Genomic DNA, 10,780 nt, shown 5'->3' on the forward strand with positions numbered 1-10,780 from the left:
TCGGCTTGTCTCAGCCCAGTGCTTCTATTTAAATGTTACTTTCATATATTATGTGGCATTAATTTAACTATAGCTCATTAAGGCAGAATGAAATGGTTAAATTAACTTATCAACCCATAATGATGATGAATGAGGTATTAATTCAGATACAAGCTGGGCAATTTGCAAGTTTACGCATTCTGATGGTTCTCAAATAACATTTTGAATAGCGGGTCAGCGCCTCAATCAATTACATAAGCATGTAAAGTCGGTCTCTCGGAAAAAAATCCTTTTTCATGCATATGCATTAAAACATGTTCGCAATTATCCTCGGAAATTGCCTTCATTGGATTAAGCAGCAGCCTTGGACGCGGGTTCTGATCTTCCCTGGGCTTTTATTAAAGCTCTGAGCAGCTTTGGCAATAACAGAGCGGATGGGCTGTTTGTTTAAAGAGTGTTTACCAAAGAAAGGGGCCGGCAGGGCGCGCCGGTTGATAAACACGGACCCATCTCCTTAGGAGAAGTTGCTAGGAATCGCTTGCCCGCCCAGCGCCTGGGGAGAAAACCCCGTCAGCCAAGACACTAGCCCCGGGGCTTCGGCTTTCTCGGCCCAAATTTAATCGCCGCATCAAAGCCAGCCTTGAGTACAGGCTGTGCCTGCTAGGGGAACAGGGTGCCCAGCGTTCGCCCTTTCGGCGAGGCTGGAGGGTAACCTGGCAGCTTCCTGCCACTCTCGGTTTCTCCAAACCAGACTAGCAGAGGACTTAGCAGGGGGCTGCAAGCAGGGGGAGTTTATAGAGCCGTTTGGCAGGAACTGAGTCAAGAGGCGGTGACTACGTTGTTCCCACCCCCATGACAGGGCTGTTGGAGAACTTCTGTAGTCGATCTCCTGATAGGTTTGGCAGCTTTTTGGTGGGAGGGGACGTGGGATGGGAGGCTAGCCCATGTTTACCTCGGAGTGCAAGCTTCAGGAAGGCAGGGCTAGACCTCGGATTTCTGAGCTCCCTCACCATCTGAATGCAGCGCTGGTTTGAGGACCTCGCTGGCAAGGCCTGACTTGAGTTCTCTTGAGAAGATCAGAGCCCCTGGGCAGAAAAAGACTTTGTAAAGAGGCAGAAGAAGTTAAAATAGGGGTTTCACTGGGATTTCCTTACATTCCATTGTTACCTCCTCCCACTTAAAAAATCTTGAATAGTTATCATTTAAGTGGTTTACATTTTCTAGGTACTGTCAAAAGCACGTTTCACATATCAGCTCATTTAACTCTCACTACAGCCTTACGGGATAGCTTCTACCACTAATTCCATTTTGCTGAGGGGGCAACTGGGCTGTGTGACGACACGTTTCCACGTGACAGACTGGAGTTCCATCCGCGCTGCCCCGACGCTGAGTTCCTCATCTAAGCTAAGCTGTCCCAAAAGGTTAGGCCTGGAAGGGGGTGTGTGCGCGCCACACAGGCGGCTCTATACAGGGGAGCTGCTTTTCGTATGGGGGACACACAGGAGTGTAGCTCTGCGTAGGTGTCTACTAATCAGGAAGGATCCTGGCCCTCTTGAGCCCGCAGAAGGCTGTGGTGACAGCAGCCAGCAGGGGCTCAGGGACAATCAGGGGTGAGGTGGCCAATCCCCCCAACACTCGCGATCCCCTTTTCGTCCTTTGTCCTTTTCTGTAGTTCAACTTCGTGCAGGGTGGCCCGTATCGCCGCTTGGAACCCTGGGACTTCTGCCTTCTCAGGCTTAGCCCTGGACGGGTGTTTGGCCGGGGGACTCCGCCTCTGGGAGACGCCCACCCCATCCCCAGGGTGTGAAATGGAGAGGGCAGGAGGACCAGGAGGAGAGGGCGCCTAAGGGTGGCCTGGAGTTTCTGAAACGACAGCGCGGGGTCCTCGCTCTGCAGGCACGGGGTCTTTAAAGCTGCGGCAGGGGGACGCACCGCTGGCTCCCTACCTGCCCTTCTCCAGGCTGGGGGGGGGGGCGCTGAAGGAGAAGCCAGGGGCTGTTCTTTGCCGCCGGCAGGAACCAGGGGAGTCATGTTTCCTGACGCTCCAAAAGGGCTCCATCGAGGAAAGAAACCGAGAGACGGGAATGAGGGGAAACAACTTAAAGGCTGCAGTTTCCACAGTTGTTTGCACTTGCCCTTTGCTTGAATGATATCTCCCTCTTTCCTCTATTCCTCCAAAGCTGATCCCGGCTGACTATCCAGGTTACCCCCAGGCGGGGTTGGTGCTGTGGAAATGTTGATCACCATCACCCAGGTGCGTGGGCCCAGGACTGAGGAGAGAAAGGCCACTTATGAATGTGTCCGGGACAGAGCTCAGCTGGCCCCACTGCAGGAGGCCCCCAGGAGCATGTGAAGTGACAGTTTAGGAAAGTGCTTGGATGGCAGAACCTACTGGCTTTCTCTCCAACCCACATGCTGTCCTGAGAGCATGGCGGCGTGGAAGTAGGGTCCAGCGGGCCATTCGGGACTGCCCCATTGGCTTCTCTGGTCACCCAAACTCCTGTTCACCCTCAGGGCACCTCCTTGATTTCTTCCCCCATCCCCTCAGAGACATTTTCCTCACAATAGCTTGAACATTGGTGGCCAGAGAGGGCAAGCATTGGGTTTTAGCTGGAGATCGCTGGGACCCAGCACACAAGAGAGGTTAATGTTTGTTGACTGAAGAAATGAATAAATGACCAGGAGTGAAGAGAGGCCAAAAGCTCTTGAAGCACTTGGGGCTCCTAATGGGGCGGCCAGCCAGGATGGTGCCGGCAAAACCACAGAGCTTGGATCCAGGAGGAGGAAAGCCCAGGCAAGGAAATGCTGGTCTTAACTGCCATCCTTAATTGGAAGGTGAGGGATGGAGCATCTCCCCTAGGAGCAGTGTCTCATACTCGGTCTGGTTGGGGACGGTTCCAGCTGCTGTGCTGTGCAGAGGCAGAGGTGGGTGTTGAAGGCACTGGAGTTTAGGGGAGCTGGATTCTCCCCTGGGCCAGGTGTCCCTACATACATTGTCCAGACCTCAGAGCTCTATAGCCTCATATTCACCAAGATACAATTTCCCCAAAATGCAAAATGCAAAAAAAATAAAAATAAAGGCCTGGAGATTGCACAGGTCCTGCTGCCTGCTGTGTCTCCTGAGGATGAGAGGGTATAGGGCAGAACTCTTCTAGGAATTTAACCAGATCTCCAAACAGAGAAAAGGACCCCAGGCACATAGAGTTGAGGAACCTGGACCTCGAGAGTCCACCAGGATGATAACAGAATAGTGCCTTTACAGGGAGGCTATATAGCCTTGTGGTTTGAATTTTCCTCTGTCACTCATTGATGGAGTGACCACAGGCACGTTACAGGTCCATTTGTGCCTCAATTTTTCATCTGTAAAATAGGGGAAGTCTTACCATAATGGACTGTTGGGAAGATTGAGTTAACATGTGTATAGCTCCCACTAGAAGAAGTTTGGCATGTTAATCCTTCTGATTAACAGGAAGGAGAGCCAAGACTGTAGGTCATGGTATTGCTCCCTTCTTGGGTTCCCCTCACCCCTCAATTGTCCACTGTTTTCAGGGAGCTCCAAAATCAAGGCCAGTTTGCCAAATGCTCTCTCTCAGAGATTCACTTGGTCCAGGCCTGAGGTTGATGTGGATGGATGGAGATCACCTACTTGGGTCTGTGCCTGGGAGGAGTCAGACAGAGGGTAGGGGACAATGGGAGGCACGAGGTGAGCCTGCCCTTCTTCTGGAAAAGCAGAAAGTAAAAAAAAATATTTTCTTTGTGCATTCATTATGTCCCCAGCATCATGCCAGGCATGAGAAAAACCAAAGGGAAAACAAGAAAAAGTAAATGTCTTGCTTTTAAGGATCTTAAGATTTGCTCACCTGCATTATGCATTATTATTCCTATTTTATAGCTGAGAATTAGAAGCTGAAGTGGTTAAGCAATTTGCTCAAGATTAAACAACTAAAACATCCAGGGCCAAAATGTAGATCCAAATGAGATGAGTGTGTCCCTAGGCTTAAGTCCTCAGCAAGGCATTGCTTCCTCTTGCTGGCGCCCTCCAGCAAGGTTCCTGGAAATCCTCCAGACACTTTGTTGGTGGAAGACCTGGGAGATCTTAAAGACTGGGGAGCCTAGTTGAGCGCTGCGGGCCACATTCTGCTTCCCTTACCAACACGATCCCCATCCTCTCCTCTGAAACCAAAGCAGCAGAATGCTGGGTTTCTCTTAGCTGGAGCTCGGGTAACTGATACATTAGCTTCTCTGCATCTCAGTTTTCTCATCTATAAAATGAGTATAACAATAGAATCTGTTTCATTGGGTTGTTGGGAGCCTTTCTTGAGAAAATAAAGCCTTTTTAAGTTTGCTTGGCAAGTAGTTAGCTGTCAAAAATGACAGATATTGTAGTTATTGTTGCTCTCATCCCTGGGTGTGTCAGGAAAGAAAAAAAAAAAACCCCTTGGGGCAGAGGATTCGGCTGGAACACTCTCATATCTGTTTCCAGTCTGAGCCTGGCTGCCTCTTTCAAAATTCATGGGTAGGACTGGGGCTGTGCTTGGGAACCATACAGGGCAGGTCTCAGATACAAGGACTCAGCCGGTTACAGCGGCTTTGAGTTAACTCCCCGTCGAGCTGGAGTGAGGACGTCCTTAAAGCAGTTAAGATGTGTGTATGAGCAAGACAGGTGTGTGTGGGGGTGCCCGACGTGAGCAATCTGTGGGGACAGGTGAGGCACGGTGGGGTTCCAGGTAGGCAGAGTGACTGACCCCGGAACTGGGGCCGCCAGCTGTGCCAGGAAAGTGCAGGCTTCATCTTTTGGAATCTTCTATTAAAACCTTAGTTTCCCCGCGTAGAAAAGGAACCTCTGTCTTTACCCTCCTCAGCTTGCAGTCAGACTTGTTCCTGGTCGGCCTTACCCACGCCCTACCTGCGTGGGTGTTTTCTTGGTCGTTGGCGTTCAGCATGGAGTTAGAATCCAGGTGAACGTTGTGCATTGGAAACTTTCACGCTTTGAAAACTTAAAAGCGGTCAACCTCACTTTCAGTTCAGGAGTCTCAGCCACCTCTTGGGTGGGCGACCACCCCCATTTCTGACCTCTGTCTTCCGCTTGCTGTGCAAACCTGAGCTTTTCTCAGAGCGAAGCGATCCGCGCGGTTTCTAGGGGCCAGAGGAGAGGGACGGCTGACAGGTGGGGAAGGGACAGAGGTCCAGACCCTCAGGGATTGGCCTTAAACATGGCGAGGTTCCCTGCGGAGAGAGCTCCATTCCCCAACTGGTGCCGGTGAGCCCGGTGCGGGAGCCGCAGCACCGCGGGCCAGCGGCCGGGCCAGGCGTCGGGACAGCGCGAGCCCGGCCCAGGTGCCGGTGTCCTCCGCCCGCCCGCGGAGCCGGCCCAGAATGGGAACAAGACGTTGGGCTGACCCTGCCGTTCCTGAAGCGGAGAAAGACCCCTGCTGGCTTCTCCAGGCTTCGGGACTCACGATTTTAGCGAAAGTCACCGAGGCCTGCCCGTCCCTCGCACGACTCTGTCCCTGAGCGTTGGTAACTCTGTAGAGCCAGTGGGTTTCTTTTGAAGAAAAAGGAAAGGAAAATAAACGTAAGTTCCTGACCAGTGGTCATTCCTTGTCCCTGGCTGTCTTCGGTTCCGTCTCCTCCTTTCTTGGACGAAACAGGAGTTAGGAAGGTCACAGAGGCACCCCTATCCCGCCGGGTCGCAGCCGCGTGCAGAGCCGCCGAGGGCTTGCTGGGAGCGGGCCTGGGTCGCAGCCGCGTGCAGAGCCGCCGAGGGCTTGCTGGGAGCGGGCCTGGGAGCCCAGACGCTGCAGAGCCGCCGAGGGCTTGCTGGGAGCGGGCCTGGGTCGCAGCCGCGTGCAGAGCAGCCGAGGGCTTGCTGGGAGCGGGCCTGGGAGCCCAGACGCTGCAGAACAGCCGAGGGCTTGCTGGGAGCGGGCCTGGGAGCCAGACGCTGCAGAGCCGCCGAGGGCTTGCTGGGAGCGGGCCTGGGAGCCCAGACGCTGCAGAACAGCCGAGGGCTTGCTGGGAGCGGGCCTGGGAGCCAGACGCTGCAGAGCAGCCGAGGGCTTGCTGGGAGCGGGCCTGGGAGCCCAGACGCTGCAGAGCCGCCGAGGGCTTGCTGGGAGCGGGCCTGGGTCGCAGCCGCGTGCAGAGCCGCCGAGGGCTTGCTGGGAGCGGGCCCGGGAGCCCAGGCTTCAGGCCTCTGCAGCCGCCGGTCTGAGTCGGCTGTGCAGCGGGAGTCGGAGAAGCTGACGTCGCCCCCCAGGCTGGGCCAGAAAGGAGCGCCGGCAGACCCGGCCCTGTGGCGAGCAGGGCGGGCAGAGTCGTTTCCCCAGCCGCGGGCGGGCCACCCTTCGGCCCCGCAGGGCTGGTCTCCCGGGACAGGGACCTGAAGCTAGAAAAGCTGCCCCCGGGGTACCTGGGAGCACAGTTTTCCTGAAACGTGTCGGTTCACCTTCCAAAGGACTGGGACCCTGCGGGAGGTGGGGTTGGGGTGGGGCTCTACAACGTGTTTCTGGGTGGGGGAAGGATGTTTTCTCCGGGAGGGCCTGGGCTTCCTCCCACAGCCCCGAATCCGCAGGCAGATGCACCCACACAAGCCCCCGACCGCATGGCAAAGGGTCAGCAGAAGTTGGGAGTCTGGCGACGTCCAGGTTTTCCGTCTAGCTGCTTTTCTAACGTTCATCAGTAAATGGGGATTTGGATTATGGAAGCTCAAGTCCCTGTGAAAGCACCTACTCCCGGGGTACGCCGCACACCCCCTTTTCTCTGGCAACCTTGTACCTCACCGTTGGTGGTTGCATTGAGATCCTGCACCAAGTCTAGGCCAACACTGGACTTACAGAGAGCTGTAGTGAAAGAGCATGGACCTGAGAGTGGCCCTGGAGACCCTTTGTCCAAATCTGCAGCCCTCTCACCTCCACCTGAGTCATTTATTTGTTGTGAAACCTTGGACAAGTCACTTAACCTTCCTCAGTATCCTTCTCTATATAAAGGGAAAAAATAACAGTCCTATCTCAATGAGGGGTCATAAGGATTTCACCCATTATTTCATGTCACACAGAAAGCAGTGCCTTGCTCATAGGCGGCGCTGCATAAATGCCATTTCCCTTTATGAACACACCAGGGCAAACCCAAGATCCTCCCTCTTACCCTGACAGGCAGGCAGAATAAGATCCAGTAGATTCAGCATCTGTAGATATGAAGCACTGTAGAGGAGTGAGTCGTCAAAGGTAGGCCAATGGGCTTAAAAATGCCAGACAAGCTTTGGCTGAAATGATTTGAGAAAAATTCTTTTCCACTCCCTAGGTTTCAGATTCATACATTTCTGTTCCCTGTTTGGTGTGAAATATGATTTTTGTTTTTTAATTTATTTATTCATTTTTAGAAAGGAGGAAGAGAGAAAGACAGAAACATCCATTTGTTCCTGTATGTGCCCTGACTGGGGAACGCACCTGCAACCTTTGTGTATTGGGACAATGTCCCAACCAACTAAGCTACCCAGCTAGGGCTCAAATATTATTTTTAAAAATATTAACGACTCCAACTTTAACCACCCAGCTGCCAACATTAACCACCTGGAAGTTGGCAAACATTAATCAAACCCACCTTCCAGAAACACATTTCAAAGGGCAAAGAAAAACAATGAACAAATTTCTCTTTGCATATGGCATTGTGAAAATAATGTGGATTTAGAAGCAATCTGTCATCTGGTCTCTGCCAACTATAAGATCAAATCCACTGAACCTTCTGAGTTTTAATTTCTTCACCTGTAAAGTGGGGATGATTATAATAATATATTCTTTAAAGGATCTTTGTGAAAGTGAAAGGAAATAATATGTATTGAAGCACTTTGAACTGGCAACCCAGGAGGACAGAGTCAATAATTCACTACAAACAGTAGCAACCAAAATAACCTGAAAACAAATTCTAAGCAAAGAAGAGAAACCCAAAAGGACAGACATTTCCAACACAGAATGATTAGGGCTTATTTTCATTCCGGATGAGGGATCAGTAGAAGGAAAGGTTTAATCCAACAGAAAGTCTAGCATAAATTTCAGGGAGGAGGTTCAGGACACTCAGTTATGAAAAGGGACAACCCTGCCCAGTTTGCCACTTTAAAACTTAAAGCACATCTCCATGAAGTCTGGGGGGATGTTTTCTTATAAACATATCTCAGTGTTTTCAGTATCAATGCAGAAAATTGTCACCTATTAGAGGAAAGCTGCAGATAATACATGGGCTAAGCATAATATGATTACAGAGTTGTTGAAGTGTATTTTTAAAATAGGGAGAAAACACGCCCTGGCCAGGTAGATCGGTAGGGTACAGCATCATTCCATACCCAGTTACAGCACATGCAAGAATCAACCAATGAGTGCATGAATGGGTAGAACGAAATTTGATGTTTCTCTCTCTCTCTCCCTCTCTCTGTAAAAATCAATATATAATTTTTCTTTCTTGTAGAGAAGGGGGTGGTGACGGACAGACAGGAAGAGAGAGAAAGGAGAAGCATCAACTCATAGTCGCGACACTTTAGTTCTTCATTGATTGCCTTCTCATATGTGCTTTGACCAGGGTTCTTCAACTGGTCCCTTGCTCAAGCCAGCTACCATGGGGTCATGTCTATGATCCCACGCTCAAGCTGGCAACACTGTGCTCAAGCTGGCCACTTCGGTTTTGAACCTAGGTCCTCAGCATCCCAGGCTGATGCTCTATCCACTGTGCTACTGCCTGATCAGGCATAAAAAATTAAAAAACAAATAAAATAAGGAGAAAATCTAGAACCATTTCTTCTCATGTTATCAACTATAGAAGTGAATATTTGTATAGACATCTTAATGTCTCATTGTCCTACACACATGTATATTTATTTTTTATGTATATGTGCAAATTTCTATTTTATGTGAGGTTTTTTTTTTGTTTGTTTGTTGTATTTTTATGAAGCTAGAAACGGGGAGAGACAGTCAGACAGACTCCCGCATGCGCCCGACCGGGATCCACCCGGCACGCCCACCAGGGGGCAATGCTCTGCCCACCAGGAAGCGATGCTCTGCCCCTCCGGGGCGTCGCTCTGTCGCGACCAGAGCCACTCTAGCGCCTGGGGCAGAGGCCAAGGAGCCATCCCCAGCGCCCCGGCCATCTTTGCTCCAATGGAGCCTCGGCTGCGGGAGGGGAAGAGAGAGACAGAGAGGAAGGAGAGGGGGAGGGGTGGAGAAGCAGATGGGCGCTTCTCCTGTGTGCCCTGGCCGGGAATCGAACCTGGGACCTCTGCACGCCAGGCGGATGCTCTACCACTGAGCCAACCGGCCAGGGCCTGTAAGGGTTTTTAATGTTAATTGAAACATTGAACATTTTTATTTATAGTTTTCATTTACAATCAGAGATAACAAAGGCTTTTTATCTCTTTGCTCTTTACAAAATTCATACTTGTCCAACAAAATAGAATGTATCAATTCTAGTTAATTTTCTAAAATCTATTCAGTTTTTCTCTAGGTTGAGCTTTTCTCCCTTCTTAAAAATGTGAACTAATCAATTATATTAGCCAGATGGCTTGATCATAACAGCTAATTTCCATTTCATAATGTAATTTTTCTTTAAACACGACGATTTATTATTCAAGGTGTTTATGAAAGTTCTCTCTATTCTATCTCTTCTAAATGACTATTTAAATAACTATACAAACTCAGAGCCATTTGACTGTTTTCATGGTTTTAGATTCTGTGACTCCTCAGCATTAAATATTTCCAAGAAGAAACCTCCACTTGCTGGGGTCCTGGAACTTAAAATATGGACTATCCAATTTTTTTTCTTTTTGTTTTTGTTTTGTCAGACACAGACTTTTTAAAAAATAAATTTATTTAGAAAATTAAATTCAACGGGGTGACATTGATTAATAAGAGTACATAGGTTTCAGGTAAATGTTTCTATAGTATTTGAACTGTTGATTATGTTGTATACCCACTACTCAAAGTAAAATCATTTTCCATCACCGTATATTTGTCCCTTATTACACCCTTTCCCCCACCCCTCCCCACAACCCTTGTCCCCAGTAACCACTTCACTTTTATCCATGTCCACGAGTCTCATTTTTATATCCCACCTATGTGTGAAATCATACAGTTCATAGCTTTTTCTGATTTACTTATTTCACTCAGTATAATGTTCTCAAGGTCCATCCATGTTGTTGTAAATGACTGAATAGCATTTACATTGTATATATGTACCACTTTTTTTTAAATTTTTTTTTTATTTATTCATTTTTAGAGAGAGAAGGGGGAAGGAGCAGGAAGCATCAACTCCCATATGTGCCTTGACCAGGCAAGCCCGCGGCCCCGAACCAGCAACCTCAGTGTTCCAGGTCGACACTTTATCCACTGCGCCACCACAGGTCAGGCTGTACCACATTTTTTTAATCCAATCTTTTATCGAGGGACACTTTGGTTATTTCCATGTCTTGGCCACTGTGGATAATGCTGCGATGAACAGGGGAGGGGTGCATGTGTCTTTATGTACCAATGTTTTTTGAGTTTTTGGAGTAGATACCCAGTAGACAGATTGGGTCATATGGTAGTTCTATTCCTAATCTTTTGAGGAACCACCATGCTTTCTTCCATAATGGTTGTACTAATTTGCATTCCCACCAGCAATGACTAAGGGTTCCTTTTTCTCCACAGCCTCTCCAACACTTGTTATTACCTGTCTTGCTGATAATAGCCAATCTAACAGATGTGAGGTGGTATCTCATTGTAGTTTTGATTAGCATTTCTCTAATAGCTAGTGAAGATGAGCATCTTTTCATCTATCT

The sequence above is a fragment of the Saccopteryx bilineata genome, chromosome 5, assembly GCF_036850765.1.
Source record: "Saccopteryx bilineata isolate mSacBil1 chromosome 5, mSacBil1_pri_phased_curated, whole genome shotgun sequence".
NCBI classification, from domain to species: domain Eukaryota; kingdom Metazoa; phylum Chordata; class Mammalia; order Chiroptera; family Emballonuridae; genus Saccopteryx; species Saccopteryx bilineata.